The following is a 22,429-nucleotide window of genomic DNA, read 5'->3' on the forward strand; positions in this document are numbered from 1 at the left end:
CCCAAGCTATGCAAAGTTCTATTTCAAGTTTGTTCATGTGGAAAACTCAACAAAGAAATAATTTTGAATTTTTTTTCTTACCACTGGTACCACTTAAGTGACCTGTTGGTTACATAGAATAAGTTTGTGTTTGTTTTTCAGAAAATTGGTTTTAAATATTGATTTTTAAGCATGACAATTTTGGCTTAAATTTAGAGAAGTATCTAATACTAGCAACTTGTCAGAGTTGGTAGAGGAATCTTATCTGTTGACATCACTTAGAGTTTATTTACTAATATCAAAATGGTTGATACAATAGTACTTACAACACTTAAATATGCCATCTTCATAGCTCAGTTAAAGACTCATGCTCTGAAAAGCCAGAATTAATTACTCTATATTTGGTAGCAGGATAACTGGAAAAAAAATGCAAATTCCAGTGAGGAAGTGCTGCTACACTAATAATGCCATAGTTTGAGTGGCTAAAAGTCAATAAATAAACTTTGCCATCAGTAACCAAGATTTGAAAACAGTATACTGTAGTCCGTCAGAAGCAGATTTTCAAGCTATTCCAAACAATCTATAGCCTTTAACTCAAAGATCTAGACACACGTTTATTGCTGGTCTTTTACTGAAGTCTGTGATCCTTTTAGAATGGCCATTTCACTCCTTTTTTTGCTGATAAACATTCACCTTTGGGATCACAGCTGGAAAAGAAATGTCCTAACATTGTATTTTCTGAAAGCTACACCAATGGCCACAGAGTAGAGCCTTCTTGCAAGTACATTGACATTAGAACTGATGAATATGAAATGGTAATTTAAGAGTAGAACTGCAGCAGAGGGCAATTTCTTACACTTGGAAAACTAGTTTTCTCCAGAGTGAAAGGATTGCCACCTGGCAGCCATTGTAGCTAACCTTTCCATAAGCAAGCCACAAATCCTTGTGAGGCTTAGCACCTGACTGGCTGTACCAGGTCGCCTTCCTGGATCTTCTGTGTGCCCCTTGACTTTTAGCCTTACCTGCATTTTCACATTTTGAAGTCAGCTCCCCACATCTATCCTCTGCTTAAATAATAATAATTTGAATAAATGGAAAGATCTAATGGCTTTATTGGGCATTTCATGAATTGGTCAACAGCCCATGCAGCAGGTAGAAGGGTTCTAAAAGGGCTTACACAAATGGAATATTTTTATAGTCAGAGGGTGAGACAAGGTTATTGGCAAAAGAAAATTAAGGTTATTTAAAGTAAAGCCACCTTTCCTTGGGGGAAGGAACTTTCCCCAGTTCTTACACAGATCACTTCAACTTGTACTGATCAGGAAACTTCAGATTGATTGGGTTAAAATTCCACTTTGGGGAGAGCTGGAAACCTGAAGTTATTAATATGTTCATGGACCAGAGGCATTCATTCTACTGAACTATCCAAAATCAAACGCAGGAAGAACGCACTTGCTTGGTGAGTGTGATACAACTAACATCTTGATATGAAACTCACCAGGGTAGAAACTGGAATTAGAATTTGTCTATTTTAGATCGTCAAGGAAATCTAGGTCCTGTGGTTATCGAAATTCAAGAAACCAGTGCCACATATTACCTTTAGTCAATATAGTTCTTTAACAAGAGTATTCACTTATTAGACAACTTTGACAGTGGCAACAACTAAGACCAAATCAATATAATTTAAGGGAATTGACAAGTAATAAATACGTTCAGGGTTTCAGTAGGTGCTTATCTAGGTGTGTTAAATTGCCATAAGAGCAGACGTTCATCTCTTTCCTATGCATGGGATTGGACTGATTGTTAAAAAACAAAATTCACAAATGTGGAGACCTAATGGGCTTTGCTAAACTATTCATGAACAGGGAAGCCTCTCTAGACAATGCCACCGGGTTACACAAAATGGAGGGCACTTATAGAAAGGATGGATTACGTTCCCAGTAAATGAAAAATTTTTTTAGAGTAAAGCCATCATCCCTCAGAGGCAGGCAAGATTTCTTATCAAGCTGATCTGGAAACTCAATAATGATTGGTTTATGACTTTCTGCAGTGACATTTGCAGTGACATTGTCTGAGTGGGGTCCAGGTCCAGGCATGAATTCCATTTTGGGCTGCTCCTGCTATTTTTTCTTAACAAGAGGTAATATCCCGGCCTCCCTGGTGGCGCAGGGGTTAAGGGCACAGCAATATCAAGCTATCACCAGCCACTGCAGCACAAGTTCCATCCCCAGCTGGCCAGTGAGCTAACCCACATGGTGCAGGAGACCTCTCCTGACTCACCCACTGCTCCCCTCAGCAGTGTATTTCAGTGGATCTGCCTGTTCTGCTCCCCCCTCTCTCTGGTGAATCCTCTCAATCCTCTGCACCTCTAGCTTACACCCCAGTTCTTGTATGCATAAATAAATACATCTTTTTTGTTTTTTTTTAAGATTTTTATTTCTTTATTTATTTATACAAGCACTGGGTTCAGTCAGAAGCGCGGGAGGGTGAGAGAATTCACCAGAGCCAGAGCGGGGAGCAGAGCAGGCAGAAGGACCGAAGTACACTGCTGAGGGGAGCAGCAGGCGGCAGGAGAGGTCTGTGCACCATGTGGGACCCTCCTCCAGTGGCCGGGGAGCAGCTGGGGATCGAACCGGCGCTGCAGAGGCTGTGGGCAGCTTCACAACTCAGCGCTCAACCGCTGCACCACCGGGGAGGCCCAATAAATATATCTTTTAAAAAAAAGATGTAATATCCTTTTGTTCTGATGCCACAAAAATTAATGTTATAAATATTTTATTTTTTAACTATTTAATTTTATTTGCCAAGAAATATCATATTCCCTCTCCCCAAACCCCAAGAGAGGAAATAGATCTTGGCTGAAATTTTTCTTGTTTTATGTGCAAATAGCAGTGAAAAACCCTAATATATAGCATATTCAAGATGAGGTGATTGGTCTGTAGTGGAGATGAAATAAGCCCTTTCCTCTGGCTAAGTAGAAGTGATAAGCATGACTCATAATGATTTCTGTCCAGTTAAGTCCTCAGGAAAGAACCAGATGGAAGGCTTTGGCTTCAAGACTGTCTTTTTTCTAAAGGGGACATTTTCAAGTGGATGTTTCCATAATTAGAGGGACCACAGAGACAGCTAGATTTTAGAAGGAAGGTGAAGTTTGAAGCAGTTTTCCTAAGGAAGAGAGGCTCTTCCATAAGCTGTTCTTGACCTAAGAGCGCCTTTCTAGCTTGAGTAAACCAAGGCTTTGATCTTAACTATATTAATATAATATGGTAAGGATAATCATACATTTATATGTTTGTGAAAATTTTAAATGTTTTCTTTCTAGCATCCCTTAAGTGTGGAAAAGTTTCTAGACTTATAGAACTGGTGTATTAAATAATGGAATATTGAGTGATAAGAAGTCTTATAAACTTACATTGCCCCCCACACCCAAGTCAAGCCAAATTGTGTCCTAACAAACACAACATCAAAACTTCATGCTTGTTTACACAACTGGCCTTAAAGATCAGCTAAACAAAACAAAAGTTGAACGGATCGAATTAAAGTTGTACTCTCAGATTCACTGTAGATCCAAATTACAACTGATTGTGTAATATGAGAAAAATTCCAAGAAGCCACGGGTCTTTGAATAGTCAAAGTGCAACCTTCAAAATGAAAACATTAATCCTAAAATATATGTTTACCCCTATGTTCATATCAAGACTATTCACAATAGCCAAGTCATGGCAACAAACTATATACTCATCGATAGATAATTGAATAAAGAAATGTGATATAAATTCAGTGGACTACTGCTCAACTCAAATACATGCACTCTTGCCTTTTGAAACATGGATTGAACTTGATTATGCTATTCACATATTTATGTGATATTGCTAAGTGAAATAAGTTATAAAATGAGACAAATACTGATGGTTTAACTCATATGTGCAACATTAAAAAGGCATGCAAACTAACAACACAATAAAGATGACTCAAACTCTAAGAAAAATACATTGCTTACCAGAACAAGGGAAAGGATGGTAGGAGGAAGGGGTGGTGGGGGGCCAATTTAATAGTGGTGAACAGTTCTGTAATATTGGTGTTAGCTGTAGTATGATATTTGCAAATATCAATGTGTGAAGCTATCCTCCAAAACTTACATAGCATTGTAAACAATGGTAAACAACAATTTTATTCTGAAAAAATGCAACTTTCTTGTTAACAATGATAATGTTGATGCCACTAGATAAATGGGAACAAATAGTACTTAGAAGTTGCTTCTGGTCATGACCAAGTAAATTCTTACTGAAGCAGGAATACAGAGCAGAGTATAAATACATCATCCTACTTATTTGCTTACTCTCTCTCCCTCTCTCTGTTTCTCACTTTCAGTGGATTTATGGATATATAATTCATGCATTCTACCATCTACCCATTTGAAGAGTACATTCAGTGATTTTTGGTATATTCATAGTCACTATAATCAATTTAGGAATATTTTCCTCATCCCAAGAAGAAACTCCATTTCTTTCCATTATCTTATATTAACCACTAATACTGTCTCTCTGTAGATTGATATGTTCTTGACATTTCATATAAATGGAAACATAACTATGTTATCTTTTGTGAATGACTTCTTTCACTTAATGTTTTCAAGCTTCATCCATATTGTAGTACCTATCAGTACTTCATTCTCTTTCAATGTTGAATAATTCCCTATCATATGTATATGCCACATTTCATACATTCATCGGTTGATGGAAATTTGGGTGGTGTTATTTTTTTTTTTTGCTATTATGAATAATTATGCTATGAACGTTCTTGTTTTATCACTCCTCCAAAACAGGATGGAAAACAACCAAAATTCGGTTTGGATATTGTCACATATACAGTGAGTATAAAATCAATTGATTATAATGTTTGTTATTGAACTCTCAGTTGTATTGCACTAATTTATATGATTATGCTATGCCAGTACTACACCTTTTTTTTTTTTAAGATTTATTTATTTATGCATACAAGAACTGCTGAGGTGGGGGGTTGTGGCTGTGAGACAACTCACCAAAGACAGAGCAGGAAAAGAACAGGCAGACTGACTGAAATACACTGCTGAGGGGAGCAGCGGGCAAGACAGGAGAGGTCTGTTGCTCCATGTGGGTTGCTCCCTGGCAGGCTGGGGATTGAACTCATGCTGCAGAGGCTGCAGATAGTTTCATAGGTTGCTTCTTAAACCCTTGTACCACCAAGGAGATTATTGTAGCTTTTTAGTCATTTTTAGAAACCAGAAAGTGTGAGTACAAATCTGTTCCTTTTTTTAGGGTTCTTTTGACTCATAGGTTTCTTTACATAAAAATTGAAATAAGTCTGTTGATTTCTGCAAAAATATTAGCTGGGGTTTGATAGGGATTGTGTTTATTTTATAAATCATTTTGGGGAGTCTTAGCATCTTAACAAAATGAAATCTTCCAATCTATAAACTAAGCTGTCTTTCCATATCTTTTGGTCTTCTTTAATTTCTTTTAACACAATGGCCCTGGAATGATGCTGCCCTTAGCAGAGTTCGTTGTCTCTTTCCCTGACCTCTGTTACATCAACCATCTAGCACCACCAATTTTCTACTTGTTACTCTATTGTTTTTTTGACAGTGCCTCTAGGCAAAAATTGCTCCATTGGCTGATCCAATTAAAGGTAGGTCCTTTTTTAAGAGTCCCTTTGAACACCAATCTTTGAAACAGGAGGGCTTTTCCTAGCTGTCTCTTTCCCTGGTTCTCTGGTAACTTGATATCAAAGAGCTATCAATCTCTAATTTCTTACCACCAATCTTCATTGTTTTCAAAAAGACTCTAGGTTTAAACTTCCTCACACTCTGTTCTAAATCCAATCAATTGGTTTGGGGGAAAGCTCCAGATCTTTTTGTTTTAAGATCTGTCTTATTCCTGGGGTAAAACTACAGTGTCATTGCTGGGGCAGAGATAGTGATCTGTTCTCTCAGAATAACACCCCTGTTTTCTAAGCAGGGTAGTGAGTGGGGATGATATTCCTGGGTCTACCCGCCTTACCATTTCCTCTGTCCTATGAAGAAGCTCGGATGAGGGTAATCAAAGTAAAGTATTTTTGACTGCCACACTTCAGGCACACTTCCCTTAATGTGGAAGATAACTACAAGAAGAGAACCCTTCACTTTTAGTGGCACTTACCTGAAACTGAGCCTCTGTAACAGAGCTTTTCAGGGGATGAGAAATTCTGGTATCCTGGCCCTTAACTGAGTGCTGGGAAGAGAGAGCCATAACCACTTGAGTGGGTCCTAGAGATTTTGAGATTTAAGGATATTGTGATTTATAGGAGATATATATAGTCATATTTAATTAATCAGATTGTCAAAGTATGTCTCCCATACATATTTTGCTCTCATCCACAGTTCTGGCTTACATTTGTCCCCAAAGCCTTGAAATTTCCTAAGTGCTGAGGGTGATAAAGGTGTCTCTTATTTAATGATGTAACTTTATGGATAGGACTTAGGGATGGGAGATGGTTGCCAGGGGAACTCATCACATGATTAAAGAGAATTTCCAGTCCTATCCATTTGCCCTCTTGGGAGGTAAGAGGTTGAGTTCCATTGCCAATGGCTATGAGTTAATTGATCATGCCTATGTAGTGAATCCTCCAAAAAGGCCAAGAGGAGGGGCTTTGGGGCCTCCCTGGTAGCGTAGGGCCTCACAGTGCAGTGCTGTGAGGCTGTCCACGGCCTTTGCGGCACAAGGTCGATCCCTGGGCGGCTGGTGGGCAGCCCACATGGTGCAGCAGACCTCTTCTCTCTGGCCTGCTCCTCCCCTCAGCAATGTGTTTCGGTACATCTACCTGTTCTGCTCCCTGCTATCTCTGGTGAATCTTCTTACTGCACCCTCTCCCCCCCATGACTTGGGCCTGTATCCCACTTCTTAAAAAAAGAGGAGGGGCTTTGAGGAGCTTCTGTGTTAGTGATCACAGAGATTTGAAGAGAATGCTGTGAGTGGAGAGTACATACACGGTCTCTTGAGCTTCCAACTGGCAGCTCCCAAGTTAGATCATTTCCAATAATCAGTGATCTAGTGTGTAAGCAGGTTTCCTGAAATCTTTGAGACACTCTAGAAAATTAATAAAATCTGAGGAGGTTGCTCTGGCAACTTATGATTTATAGTAGTCAGAAGCAGGATAATAATCTGGGTTTGCAATGGGCACCTGAAGCCTGAGGGGGGAACAGGTCATGGGAATTTCCAGTAGATGCTTGATCCAGGTGGCAGCCTGGCTTCTGGCCAACATATAAAGGTAAGGGCAGTCTTGGGAAACTGAGCCCTTAACCTAGATAATCCGATGCTCTCTCCAGGTCGATAGTGCCGGAATTGTGAAGAATTGAGTTAAATTTAATAATCTGCTAAAAAAAAAAAAAAAAAGAAAAAAAAGAAAAAAATTTAATAATCTGCTGCTGTTCAAGAATTGCCTGCTGGTGTGGGGAAGCCTCCACAGGTTGCAAACCAAGCTCCTGGGAAAACCAACAGCAACAGGAGAGGTCTGCTGTGCCATGTGGGTCAGCCCCCTGGCTGGGGATTGAACTCTTGCCTCAGCTCCTGGTGATAGCTTCATAGTGCTGAGACGTCATCACACTAAGCTGAGGTGGGGGAGAAGAAATTGGCCAGAGCTCAAATGCCACAGACTTGCACTATACTTCCCAAGATTTAATAGATTTTCTTGCATAAATATTTCTTCATTTGCTGTATGTTTTTAGGGGAGCTATCAGAGTATTCTAGGGAAATAGTTTACACCAGTTACGGTGTTTTGCTGGGGCATAAGTTTACAGTTGCCGGGCTAATGAAGATTGCTCAGGCTTTTGCATTGCTGGCTTCTCTGGCTATCCCCTGTGGTCCTGAATGCAGAAGGGCCTCAGGGCACGCATGCCTGATGGTGGACACCTGGCATGTGGTCTGGGCATGCGGGAGTGGGCACACCTGAGCGGAGACACTGCGCCTATAAGGACGGCGTCGCAGAGGATGGAGTGCAGCAGAGGACAGGAGTGCGGGTGTACAGTGGGGAGGGTCAGAGAAAGGCTAGGAGAGGCAAGAGTGTACAGGAATATGCAGGGGGCCCAAATTGTCTCCTTGCTGGCTTGTTTCCCCTAACCTGGAGGAATGATGCCAAGGGCTTCAAGTTTTTCTTTCAAGGTGCCTGAACCGACAATGAACCTACCTGGGATGGTTGCAGAACAACAGAGCTCCTCGTGTTGTCATTTCCAAAGTGGGTCTCTCCAACTTACTTTATTTCTAATCTCCAAGTAAGTGTACTCAATGGGACATTCCTCCTGATTAAACAACATTGTGCTGCAGCATCATTTCTGCCCACAGGATGGCATATTTCTGGTCCTATAGACTCACTCGTGCTGTTTAAAAAAAAAAACCCTTTCCCATTATCCATGATTTACCTAAATTTATTCTCACCAAAAATTACATATTTTCCCATGTCCTCGTTGGGGTAACAGTCATAACTCCTCTCACTCATCAAATACTCCGCAATTGAATCTACCAACCCAACTTCAGTGCAACAACCAGCCACAATTTACTGATTTGACTCGTAATAATTTAAGTGACTCTTGGGTATTTAACTCAGTGAAATTATTCTTTATTTTTTCATGATTTTTACAGGAAGTTTTGGGTTTACAGAACATTGAAGGGAATGAAATTGTATTGTAGGAAATACAGAAAGAGATTCCTATGCCCTGACACCAACACCTGTTCTTCAGCTTCCCCTTATTAATTTTTTTTAAGATTTATTTACGTATGCATACAACAACTGGGGTGTAAGCCAGAGGTATGGGTGGTGAGAGGATTCACCAGAGACAGAGTGGGGAGCAGAACAGGCAGATCTACTGAAATACACTGCTGCAGGGAGCAGTGGGCGAGGCAGGAGAGGTCTGCTGTGCCATGTGGGTAGCTCCCTGGCTGGCTGGGATCAAACTTGTGCTGCAGTGGCTGGAAATAGTGCTGTCTTTAACCCCTGCGCCACCAGAGAGGCCCAGCTTCCCCTTATTATTAACATCTTACATCAGTGTGGTACATTATTACAAACGATGAACCACTATCAAGACTTTTTTTTAATATTTATATATATATATATTTTATATTATTGTTCATGTTTGTACAATGTTTGCTTTCTCCTATAGAATTCCCACCACCCATTCACCGGTGCACCATCACCATCGTCCCTTGTGCTCTTCCCCCGACCCCGCCCTGCTGAATGTCTCCAATTTGTAGTTGCCTGCTAGTTTTGTATTACTTGTATAATAACAATAATCCATTATTATTAACTGTGTTGATAGTTTATATTGAGGCCCACTGTCCTAATAGTCCCCTGTACTCTGCCTACTAATCTCTCCTGCCCCCTCCTCATCACCTCTCTGCTTTCCTCTCTGCCTCTCCCCAGTCCATGGATCACCTTCTTTCTTCATAGTTTTGCCTTTCCCAGAATGTTATATCATTGGAATTTTTTAGTCTGTAACCTCCTCAGATTGATTTATCTCACTTACCAATATACATTTAAGATCTATTCATGTCTTTGCAATTTGATAGCATATATTTTTAATCGTGGAACACTATTGCAATGTATGTATGTGTCACAGTTTATTCATAGGCTGACTGAAGAACGTTCTGGCTGTCCCCAAGTTTTGGCAATTACAAATAAAATTATTTCATAAATAAAATTTATAAAACATTGGTATGCAGATTTTTGTATGCACATAGGTTTTCTTTCATTTTTTTAAAGATTTATTGTTATTTATTTATGTGTATAAGAATTGGGGTGTGGGCCAGAGGTGTGGGGGGTAGGGTGAAAGGATTCACTAGAGACAGATTGGGGGGCAGAACAGAAGGATCCACTGAAAAACACTGCTGAGGGGAGCAGCAACAGGGGAGGTCTGCTGTGCCGTATGGGTCAGCCCCTGGCTGGGGATTGAACTCTTGCCTCAGTGGCTGGGGATAGCTTCATCGTGCTAAGACCTTAACCCCTGCATCACCAGGGAAGCCCTCTTCCATTTGTTTTGAATGTGTTTTCAAAAGGCTGAACTTACCTTCTAATAATGCAAATTTCCCCCAGGTAGAGTGGGGAGCAGAACAGGCAGATCTACTGAAATACATTGCTGCAGGGAGCAGTGGGGGAGGCAGGAGAGGTCTGCTGTGCCATGCAAATTTAATAATGCAAATTTCCCAACACTCCCATGCTCCATAAATTCTTAGCCATCAATTCCAAGCACGTCAAATCAATGATGTTTCAATCAGGAAAGGCTTAAGTTACACTGTAGTATCACACAAGTCACAACTCTGATCAAAAATCACAAAAGTTTATACATTTTCTTGCTATACGTCCAACTTTCATTGGCAGGAGCCTCTGTTCTGCACATGCTTGCTCTGGAACTTGTAGTGGAGTCTCCATTATCTGAAAATGTCACTTGTTGCCGTGGCAGAGAGGAAAGAGCATGGTGAACTGAGTGCTGACTCTAAAAAGACCTAACACCTCCTCAAATTAGATGAACCAAAGCAATGTTACATTTAATTGCAAGGGAGTAAAAATGTAATTATATAGTGTATGAAGAAGAGGAGGAGGAGCTGAGAAGAGGAGGAGAAGGAGAGAGAAATCTTGATGAAAATTCAATAATATCTACTTCCAATATTGCTTTTGCCTGTGCATAGAACAGTAACCTTTTGATCATTAAACTTAATATGATTATATTTTGATGTTTGCCTTTCCTCTCGGGCTGTAGACAAGAGAAGCTGGGATTAACTAGCTTTAAGAGCTCAAACAATATTTAGTGATCGAAAGTAAAAGGTTGTAACACAAGCTCTCGGGGCTTACTGTAAGAAAACAGGAATCTGGGCCTCCCCTGGTGGCGCAGCGGTTGAACACTGGGTTGCGAAGCTGCCCGCAGGCTCTGCAACACCGGTTCGATTCCCGGTCACCAGGCGTGGGTCCCACGTGGCGTGACAGACCTCTCCTGCTGCCCGCTGCTTCCCTCAGCAGTGTATTTCATCAGCCTGCCTGTTCTGCTCCCTGCTCTGGCTCTGGTGAATTCTCTCACCCTCCCGCGCTTCTGACTGTACCCAGTGCTTGTATAAATAAATAAATAAATCTTAAAAAAAAAAAAAAGAAAAGAAAGCAGGACTCTGAGAATGATGTCTAATGCTTGACTGGTATAGTTGGGTCCTCTCGTGCTAATAGGACTCTACGCAAATGAGGATGAGTTCTTTTTATCTGAGCTCAATATAAGAATAAAGAGATGTTCACTTGTGGTTTCATGTTACTCTCTGTCCATATACATTTATGGATTTTATTATTCATTTATATTATTAAAGTTTTTCTCCTTTTTCCAAAATAAGTAACCCATTTGAACATAAACACATTTTGAAGCAAAATTCAACTCAGAAAACAATTTTGGCTTAGATCACTACAGATTAACTGTCCTTGAAATCTTAAGCTAAATAGACATATTTTATCAAGATTTGCTGGCAATTTCTCAATTGCCAGTATTCTATCATGAAAATCCTTTATTTATGATGCACTCCTATAAAAGAATGAGTCGATCTCATCAGAATGAGAAAAACTCATTAATGAGATAAACTCATTTATAAAGAATGAGATAGACATTCATTCTTTTATAGTCTATCCCCAGAAATTTCTTTCTTGCAGAAACTCATATCCTTGGGATAGTCATACCTGTTTCCCTTTCTCCTTCTGGATCTGTCTCAGCAGCACAGCGGTCAAGGATCAAGGCAACGCCGCTACCCCGACTGTGCTATTTGAGCTTATACTCAACAGGATCGACATCATCCTGGTAATGATTCCCACTGCAGGAGAATTCTTCCAAACCTTCATCTCACACTCCTTCATTCCCCATTCTAGAATCCCAAGAGTTCTAGAAACTGAGAGGCAGCGGGATGATTTGACACAAACAGAAGAGAAGGCAACAAACAATGTGGCAACTAGGACTGAAATCGGAGTGTTGTGGCCACAAGCTCAGTCATGCCAGCAGCCGCCAAAAGCTAAAAGAAGCAAGGAACAGACTCCTAGAGCTTCTGATGGGCCTGGGGCCCTGCTAGCACCTTGACATTGACCCAGTGTAGGGTAAATGAAGATTGCTCAGGCTTTTGAGCCGCTGGCCGCTGTGGCTATCATCTGTGGCTCTGATGGTGCTAGTGCAGGAGAGCGTGGGCTCATTGTGCGCATGCCTTATGGGGGCACCTGCAGAGTGGTGTGGGCGTGCATAGGTGGGCACACCTGAGCCTGGAGGCTGAGCATATCAAGGGCGGCATCATAGAAAACTGAGCAGCAGAAGATTGTGTGGCAGAGAGTGGTAGAGACAGCGGAGAGACCACAAGAGCAGGTCAGAGAACCCAGAAAGAGGGAAGACTGGCGGGGGGCCGGTTGGCCTGCCAGCCTCCTGTTCCCCTGTCCCCTCTGCACCTGGTTGCCTCATGGCAAATGGTGTGGAAAGATCATTTAAAGCCTGAAAATCCACTGAGGGCTCCAGAACCCTCCTTTGCCCCCTCTGCTCTGGTGCCCTCCTGCCGCTACACCCAGTGAAACTGATTTTGGACTCCCAGTCAGCAGAACAGTGGGAGAATAAATTACTGTTGTTTTAAGCCACCACATTTATGGTGATTTGTTACAGCAGCCCGAGGAAGCTTATACAACACTTGCTAGTGCGCAGAAAGAAATGAAATACAGAGGAATCCATTTTAATGATTCAAATTCTGTCCCTCAAATATCTTCCTAAGATAGTGCAGACTCCAATAAATACACACAAAATATATTCAAGAGCTTTGTCTTTTTTGTGTGCATGTGTAAATGTGCTAAGTATCAAGTGTTTCCTGTCCTGTGGGGACAGGAACAGCTAGTGCTGGAGGTATTTATGATTCTCATGCTTGAGGTGTTTATAGTCTAAGTTGTATATGTGCTTACACACACACATACACACATGCAGGTACACATATAAACACCTGGAGCAGAGTATACAGGTCTGTGTTTCCTCAAAGCATACCCTGTAGTACACACTTTGTAATATATAGGATTTCAGAGCACATAAACATGAAAGTATAGCTTGAATAGCAGTCGTGGAAAGAAAAATAACAAAGAGTCACAGATAATAGGGCCTGAAAGATCTCAAGGAAATAGGTGAATCTCACTGTGCTTCCTGGCATGCTATAAAACATCAGTGTGTACTTGCTTTTCTTTCTTTTCTTGGTTAAAAATGGCCCTTTATTGTTAAGCTCTAAAAAAGGGCAAGACATAATGGATGAATCTGCAATGATGTTTGCAAAATATGCCTTGACACATTTGGAACATACCCACTGCTCAAAATCTGCTGGCGAGGAGAAGCTGAGGGGAAACCCTGCCGACCTGTGGGGAGCCCATCCAGGTGCCTGTTACTTGCGGCTGTCAGCTCCGCCTCGGGCCAGCAGGGAGCCCGGAATCCAGCGCCTCTCATCTTTATGTAAACACCAGACCAGGAGCAGCCACTGCTGGTGATAGAAACATGAAGGGAAGGTTCATGCGCCCGGCTAAGAATTTGATAAGGACCCTCTCCTATTTCTTCAGCAATAAAAGCCTCATCCTGTATTTAGGAAGTGCCTTTAGTTTTTGTGTATCTCTTCATTTGGAATCAGGAAAAATCCACTCTACATGCTCTCCCCTGAAGCTCAAAACAAAGAGAGAGACTTAAGATCATAATCTCTGTTGGTACAGAGGTTTAAAATTGAAAGGACAATTCTAAGTTTGGCCAAAAGACTGCATTCTGTCACCACATGGTGAATTTAAATGTATTTACCATCACACTACTTCCTGAGGGTGAAAAAATATCTTCCAGATTTCCTTTTGCACGTATCAATGTTATACTACAATACGTTCTGAAATAAATCATTAGTGTGATTATAAATAATGAAGCTTAGAAAAGTTTTCTAGGAATGAAATAAGTCAAAATCAAACAATTAATACTAGGACCCATAAACAAAGCAACCATGCTTTGGATGGATGTAGAGAAATTCCTGGTAGGAGAAAAGTAATTCCTATATATATTCAATTCATTTAACAGTATATTTATACTAATGCATACTCTGTAGCAGCATTGCATAAGGTCCTAGAAATACAATAAGAAATAGGACAGCTCTGTGTCTTCTCTTAAGAAATAAGACAGGGCCTCCCTGGTGGCGCAAGTAGTTAAGCACTGCACTATGAAGCAATCCGCAGCCTCTGCAGCACAAGTTCGATCCCCAGGCAGCCAGGGCGCAACCCACATGGCGCAGCAGACCTCTCCTGACTCGCTCGCTGCTCCCCTCAGCAGTGTACTTTGGTCAGTCTGCCTGTTCTGTTCCCTGCTCTGTCTTTGGTGAATCCTCTCAACCCATCCCCACCCCCGCATCTCTAGCTTGTATGCCAGTTCTTGTATGCATAAATAAATAAATATTAAAAAAAAAAAAGAAATAAGACAGCTCTCTACCTTCTCTTGTCTTTAATAAAAAAAAAAGAGATAAACTGCAGCTAGCAGTTGGGGCTCTGATAGGGTACAGAGGAAAGCATCTAATCCAAACATGAGTGGCAGACACTTTACAGAGAAAATTACATTTTCCTTGGAATTTAGAGGATAGAAACAGCATAATCAATGATTTGGAATTAAAAAAGAATTTAAAACATATAAAAATAACTGAGAGAGGGTCACAGTGGCTGAGAGACGAGACTCTGAAGGTAAAAAGGACCTCTTTATATGTATCTTGCAAATAGAGACAATGGAAGTTATTAAATCATGATAAGCTAGTAGTGAAATTATCCAATTTACCCTTTAGAAAGAGCTTTGTCTGTAATATACAAGGCAACTACTGAAATTATTGGGATGTGTCCTGGGTAGTGGTAGTAACAGTGAGACAGCAGATAAGTGGATGATACAAGACTATTCAGGAGAGATATTTGTCAGCCCTGATGACTGAATAGGCATGAAGTGGAAAAGAAGGATAAATTAACTCCTGGCTTTCCAGACTTTAACAAGCATGTAAAGTTAATGAGCTCAGATTTACACAAATGAATTTGGAGATGTTTTAGCTCTGTATAAAAGAAGATGCTCAGCAGAGAGTTGGATAAACAGGTTATTTCAGGAGAGAGATTTAAGTCAAAGGTATAGATTTGGGAGCTGTCAACATGCAGTTGATAACTGAAGCTATTGGGGCCAAAGAGATTGCTCAGCGAAACTTGCAGGTTAAGAAGAAATGATTGTCTGGGATAGAAATGTGAGAAATGTGGTATTTTAAGAGATGAGGAAAAGAGAATCCTGCAAGAGACTATTAGGTAGGAAAAAAAAAACTGGGAGAGAATGTATCCTGAGAGCCAAAAGAAGCAGGTGTAAAGAAAGATGGCGTGGCCACAAGAGGTGACTGCTGCCTTCACTGGTCCCGAGGGACTTAATATGCAGGACCAAGCCCCTTCTCATATGGTGAAATTATTTTCAGTCAACATCATATAAGAATCAATAATTATCTTGATTTGTTCTTTAATTTTCTTGATTTGTTCTTTAATTTTAAAATGAGCACACTTTTAAAAGAATAAGATTCTATTTTATAGATATTGTTAAAACTCAGTCAACTATTTTATGTATGGCTTAAAATTTGTATTTACCAAGCAAATAAATAACACCTCCCAGTTCACACTGTTTTGCTGTTTTTAATGTAAAGTAGAAATAAAAAAAAAATGCCTAGCAGTAAAATAAAATGACAGACTTAACTCAATTTCAATTTGTCTTTATAACCTCTGTGGTATTATAGTTATTTTGAATCTACTGATTAAACATAGGAATACGTGGCACCATAGGGCTAGAAGATACAAAACATGTCCAAAGTAAGCTTTAAAGATCTTGAATCGTTGTGGATTTTCTCTAGAACTAAATTCTATTCCATCACCACATTTCCCAAATTTTGTTTTAGTATGAGTATCTTGTCTTGAAAGACATAACCAAATAGCAATTTGTTATCACCAAATAACAAGATCCTATTATTCTCATCATGGTCTTACTGTGCCCAGCTCTAGCTGAGTTGCTAGTAAGTAACAAAAAATTTATTCAAGATTTGAATAGGCCATAGCAAAGGAGAGTGCTTAGACATGTATCAACAAAATCAGGGAGAAATTGGATAAGAAAAGGTCAGTGTTTACACAACTGAGTATAGCTTTCACTGTTGACTGGACAGCTGTTAAATCTAGGGCTTTGTATCCCAGAAAAAATATTCAATTATCAAAAGGGCATTCACTCTCCAGCTGCACATTGTTAAGATTTTCTAATATTTAAAAGTCAAAAAGGTTACTACATTTAAAAAGATATTATTGAACGTTACTGTTCCTTCACAAAAATTGATCCTTTTACTATTTATTCAACTATTCATTCAACTGAACTCACTAAAGAGAGCTCCACTGCAAATATTTAAATGGTTTTCATTGGAGGCCAGTAAATCAGCGTGAGCAGGCTGGGGAGCTCCATTGGCATGGTTTGAAAACAAATACTTGGAATAAAGAGCCCAATTTACATCCAGGACACTAGTCTCAAGCAATTCCATTAGCAACGTCTAAGTCCACATTATTTGTGTATGAGACATATAAACGTCCGTTTTGACTTAAAAACAACAACAAAAAGTACTGTGAAACTGGGGAGGGCAGGGCAGGGGAAAACCCTGAAATCTGAAGCATTAGGAAATGAAGTCATAACCCGATTTTCCTTCTTGACCTCTGGCAAATTATTGACTTTGGAGCCAACAATGACTTGCTTGTAGCTATTTTGAGTGTCAAGTGCCACCTGGTTTCATGTCACTGAACATGTAACAAACTGCAGGAAAAGAGAGACTGAGGTGGTGGAGGAAAGGTACATAAAAAATTGCATTCTGAAATCACAATCTCCCCCCAAACAAATGTAAATACTTAGATGTATCTAAACACTCATTTTGAAAACCCAACAGAGCTTTTCCTGGGCCAGAAGGACAGATTAAAGCAACAATAACTCCTGCTTTGCTCAACTGATTTTCTAGATTGAGCTGGCAAACTGTTCTTGCAGAAACCTGGCCTTGCTTCCTTTCATCTGCAGAATTAAAATATCCTCCAGAAACCCAGGAGAAGGGCCCCCAAAAATCCTTGTAGAAATAAGGCGCCCTGAGTTGAAAGGTCTGCATCAGCACGCCCTATTGACTGGCTTTAGTTATGGTTTGATGATAATTTTTTGACTGAGCTAATTTTCTGTCAATGATCAACTTCACTGCACTTCATCACATCGCCACCAACCCACTTTGTGGTTAAACAACTAAAGGTCTCAGATTTCCTTCAATTGTATTAATTTATTCACTCATTTGGTCATTTAATTTCTTACTCACTGTTCCCTTCCCCCATTCCTTATTTAGCCACCCAACAAACCTTCACAAATAGAGCAGGTGGGCATAATGCTCTCTGATGGAGTTGTGAAAGGCGAAACCAGTTGCACAACCAGTCAGAGCAAGCCCTAGCAGGTACGGAAAGGGAGCTGGGGCCAGGCTGGGCTGACTGAAACTTTGCCTGCGAGAGCTGAGAAGCTTCCACAGGACCATCCAATTCCGGAAGTGATGAAGGAACAACCAGGAGGAAAGGCATTTCAAGCAGGGAGAACAGTAGGTTTAAAGGCAAATAAGTATGGGAAGTTTTGCTCTGCTCAGGGAAGAGTGAAAAGTTCAACATGCCTAGAAAATATAATGTAGAGGCAGGGATGGGGAAGAAATAAAGTGTGACCAGGGAGCTGGAGGATATGGGACTATAAGGTAGGTCACTGTGCCAACTGCTTCTCTACCTGTTGGTTTCTTTTTTTTTTTAAATTTTATTTATTTACTTTTGTGTAAAAGATCTGGGGTGCAGGACAGAGGTGGGGGGTGAGAGGATTTACCAGAGACAGAGTGGGGAGCAGAACAGGCAGATTACTGAAATGCACTGCTGAGGGGAGCAGCAGGTGAGACAGGAGAGGTCTGCTGCACTATGTGGGTAGCTCCCTGGCCAGGGATAGAACTCAGGCCACTGCACTGGCAGCTCTGAGACTTAACCCCCAGGCCACCAGAGAGGTCCTCCACCTGTTGGTTCCTCAGCCCAGTGTGATGGGCTTCACTCCCTCCACTACTCTGAAAACACATTCTTCCCAGGGCAGCGAAGACCTTATGACTGATCACCTGGGTGATACTTTCATAGACTAGCAGATGCCAAAGCCTGGGTGGGCAGGAGTATAGTTCACCTTAGACACAGGCAAAACAGGGGTGCATGACTAAAGAATTTTAGAACAATAATGAAAATGGACAAAAGTTGGTCATTTTTATTATGTTAATGAACCAGAAACTCCAAACGATGTAATCATAAAATACTCCTACCCCAAATTTCTTTGTTATTCAAACTTCTATACAAGTTCTGATTATTGCTACATTTTAATAATGCATATTACCATTGTACACATATAGTATGCTACAGTGTATGTATATATGTATAAGTGTGCAAAATTCAAATAGACACACATTGTCATTACAATGATATCAACTGACCTCTGAAGTTTTGTTTGGTGGAGAAAATTGTATTTAATAAATGATTAGAATTTCAAATATGTCCACTAATTCAACAAATATTCATGAGTTCCCTATACTCTCCCAGGTGTAATGCAAGAAATACGTTCGTAATCAAAATATAAAAAGTTTCTGTACTCACAGCATTTGCATCGTAGTAGGGGAGAAGAGATAGAAAATTAGTAATAGTCATAATAAATAAGTAAACTTTATACAATATTGGGCAATACAAAGTGTTGTGGAGAAAGAAAGGCGAAGGACATGTGGACTAACAGTTCAAATTTGAGGGTCAGATGTGGTTGAAAAGAAGATGGTAGGTGTAGGGTAAGTGAAGATTGCTCAGGCTTTTGTGTTGTTGGCCTCTGTGGCTATTACCTGCAGCCTTGAATGGAGGAGGCACTTGGGAATGTGGGCTTGGGGTACTCATGCCTGATAGTGGACACCTGGAGCATGGTGTGGGTGTGCAAAGGGGCACACCTGAGCCTTGAGGCAGTGGAAGAACAGCTACGAGAGGCAGAGACCATGAGACCACACCAGAGAGAACCCAAAAAGAAAGAGTAAGATCCTGCAGGGGCGGGAGACCTGCCAGCCTCCTGACCCCCCCCAGGGCCCCCTGCACGTTCTAGGCCTGGTTGCCGCACTACAGTAGGGGCTTGAGAAAGTGATATATAAACAGAAACTTGAAAGAAATGAGAGGAAACTTTGGTCATGTGGTTTTCTAGGGAAGAGCAATTCAGACACTGGGGGTGACCTGTGCAAAGATTCTAAAGCAGAGCAAACCTGGTTTGATAGTAGTGAAGTGAGCAAGGAGAGAGGGGTGTGGTGTGTGTGTGTGAGAGTGTGTGTTGGATCAAGTAGAACATGTGGTCATGATAAGGATTTCAACTTCTTTTATTTTCTCGGTGAAATGAGTAGTCATTTGAAGGTTTCGAACATCATAATAATAGTTTGACCTTTGGGAGAATGGTTAGAGGTCATGACTGTAATTCAGTTGAGAAATGATTCTTGCATGGATTAGAATGGTGGCAAAATAAAGTGCAAGTCAGAGAACGTTTCCTCTTTTTTTCTGAATATATTTTAAAGGCAGAGACAGCACTTCCTCACGGATTTGTAATGAAAGCTATCAAATCCTATCATTTTAGGATAAAAATATTCATTAAGAGCAAAATAAATGTCACTGAATATAAAATTCTAGTTTTTAATCTACTGGTAAGTCAACATGAAACTTTAACATTCAGTTAAAAGTTTCATCTCATAGTGAATAATATCATAGTAGGAAATATATCGCAACAAATGTTTATTAATTTATAAGACTTTATCCCATTATCCCCCTATAGTTCTATCAAAGTGCCTAAAGACAGGTAGAATTTATATGCCTAAATCTTCATTTTTTAAAAAAAAGTTCATTAAACAATAGTATGAAACTATCCCAGAGTTATTGTTGGCTATTTTTCTAAATCTAATTTGATTGAAACTAAATTAAACTTTCACTATTAATAGTATTTGGGTGGGGCCTCCCCTGGTGGCACAGAGGTTGAGCGCTGGGTTGTAAAGCTGCCCGCAGCCTCTGCAGTGCCGGTTCAATCTGGCCGCCAGGGAGGGTCTCACATGGCACGCAGACCTCTCCTGCCGCCCGCTGCTCCCCTCAGCAGTGTGTTTCATCAGTCTGCCTGTTCTGTTCCCCGCTCTGGCTCTGGTGAATCCTCTCACTCCCTGCACCTCTGGCCTGTACCCCAGCTCTTGTGTGCATAAATAAATAAATCTTTTTAAAAAATAGTATTTGGGGGATGAAATGTGGAGAAAAGAGCAGAACTAATTTAGTCGTTTCATGTTGGATTTATCTGCCCAAAGTAGATGGTTGTTTAGATTTGACCTGGAAACTTTGCAGAACAACTCTGAAGATTTCATAGTATCCAATCACCTGTCATTCTAGCCCCCCAAGATAATAATAATTAATGGGTAAGTGTGTGTGTCCAAGTTTACTGTTGCTTATACAAAACATAATGCATAAGTCTAGATAGCATTTTCATTTTCATTTGTATTGTGCAAGCTTGGGATATAAGAATAAGGACAGTGATGTAATAGCACTTCTCTTAGATATATCTATTGGCAACTCTCAGCCTGTAATGAATTTAAAAACTGCAGGAGAAGCAAAAGTATTTGCAAGTCTTTTAAAATTAAATGTATGAGAAGGGCTTGCTGTTAGATCAGTAAGGGAAGAAATCACTTTCTCATCCCTCTTAGGATCCCCGATTCTAAATATTAAACCAACAAAGACAGATAAACAGGAGAAAAGTATACACATTTTAAGGAATTTTTACATAAACATGGAATGAAGGTCCAAAGAAGTGACCAAAACAGTAAACTCTTGTATCTTTTAGACAAACAATATGTTTATGGAGAATGGATAAGACTGAGATTTGGGTTGGGCTGAGTAGTATATGATGAAGAAGTAACAATAAAACTAAGTGTTAGTTTAACAGACTTGTTTGCACAGATTTCTCAGCCCCAAATACCCTCTCTGATGCTAAGTGTCTTCCTTCATTCTGGTACAAGGAGGCTACCTTCCCAAAGAATTTTATGCACTGTTTCAAGAAGATGGAGGGAAAGAAGGTACGAGTGACCTTCTGGTTCTGCTATTTACTCAAACTCCTTCACCTTAAAATCTTTAATATGCCAAAGTGCATATTGGGGTAACTTGCCCTGAACCCCATCAGATCATTCTCAAAAAACACATATAAATTAAACAATTTTGGTCATTTCCCATCTATTGATCCAAATTCAGAACTTTTTTCTGGAACACATGACTTTTATTTTCAGTTTTATTTATTACATCTGTGGAATATGTTTACATTTCCAAACAGTCAACAAAAATTTAAAGACCATTTATTAAGTGTAAGATCTGTGTATACAGTGGTGACTATGATAAACATGATCTCTGTTCTCAGGAAGTTTTTCTCATTCAGTTAGAATGCTCATGGAATTTATGGAAATGTTCGCAGGATGTGGTGAGCTAGAATATCAGAGGTTTAGATCTGGAAGAAATCCTTACAACTTATAGATGATGAAGCTAAGGCACAAAGTGGCTAAATGACTTGGCCAGATTACATAGTGGCACAGCCAGGGAGAGGGTCCAGGTTTTGCAAACTTCCATATTCCACATTCAATTGTAGAATGACAGTTGGTAAGAGAATATAATGGGGAGTAATTAGCTAATTTTCCAGCAGCACAATTTTAAAGATTAAATAAAATTAATATATAAGAATTTAAATGGATCTTGGAACTGACCCACCTTATTTTGAGAACTGGCTTGAGTACTGCAAGCTCACATAAATAATGAGTCCTGTCCAGAGGAGCCCCCATATTGTAGAGCTATCACTCCATCCTCACCTTCTCTGAATGCAAGGTAAAAATCCATATTAGGCTGACATGGTTCCCATTACATTAGAAGCTCAGTCTCGGGCCTCCCCTGGTGGCGCAGCGGTTGAGCGCTGGGCTGGGAAGCTGCCCGCAGCCTCTGCAGCGCCAGTTCGATCCCCGGCCACCGGCGAGGGTCCCACATGGCATGCAGACCTCTCCTGCCGCCCACTGCTCCCCTCAGCAGTGTATTTCATCAGTCTGCTTGTTCTGTTCCCTGCTCTGGCTCTGGTAAGTTCTCTTACCCTCCTGTGTTTCTGATTGTACCCAGTGCTTGTATAAGTAAATAAATAAATCTTTAGGGAAAAAAAAAAAAGCTCAGTCTCAATTCTCTTACCACTGCTTGCAGGACAAAATTATGAAGTATGTCTTTTTTGTCTTTGAACAAAACTGATGAGACGCAGTGATCTTTAAAGTATGTGAGAGACAGCAGAGTGCAGTGGCAA

General features: G+C 40.4%; 1 long non-coding RNA gene across 1 annotated transcript; it reads right to left on the reverse strand.

The window, feature by feature from the left end:
- Positions 1 to 299: 299 nt before the first annotated feature.
- LOC129146718 (uncharacterized) lies at positions 300 to 11,816 on the reverse strand. Its single transcript, XR_008553806.1, has 3 exons — positions 11,692 to 11,816; positions 8,179 to 8,368; positions 300 to 395 (listed from the first exon to the last, which is right to left on the reverse strand). It is a non-coding gene; the product is annotated as an uncharacterized LOC129146718 (long non-coding RNA).
- Between the last annotated feature and the right edge of the window lie 10,613 nt (positions 11,817 to 22,429).

The sequence above is a fragment of the Talpa occidentalis genome, unplaced genomic scaffold, assembly GCF_014898055.3.
Source record: "Talpa occidentalis isolate TD23 unplaced genomic scaffold, MPIMG_talOcc4v2.1 talOcc4.4, whole genome shotgun sequence".
Classification (NCBI taxonomy): Eukaryota; Metazoa; Chordata; class Mammalia; order Eulipotyphla; family Talpidae; genus Talpa; species Talpa occidentalis.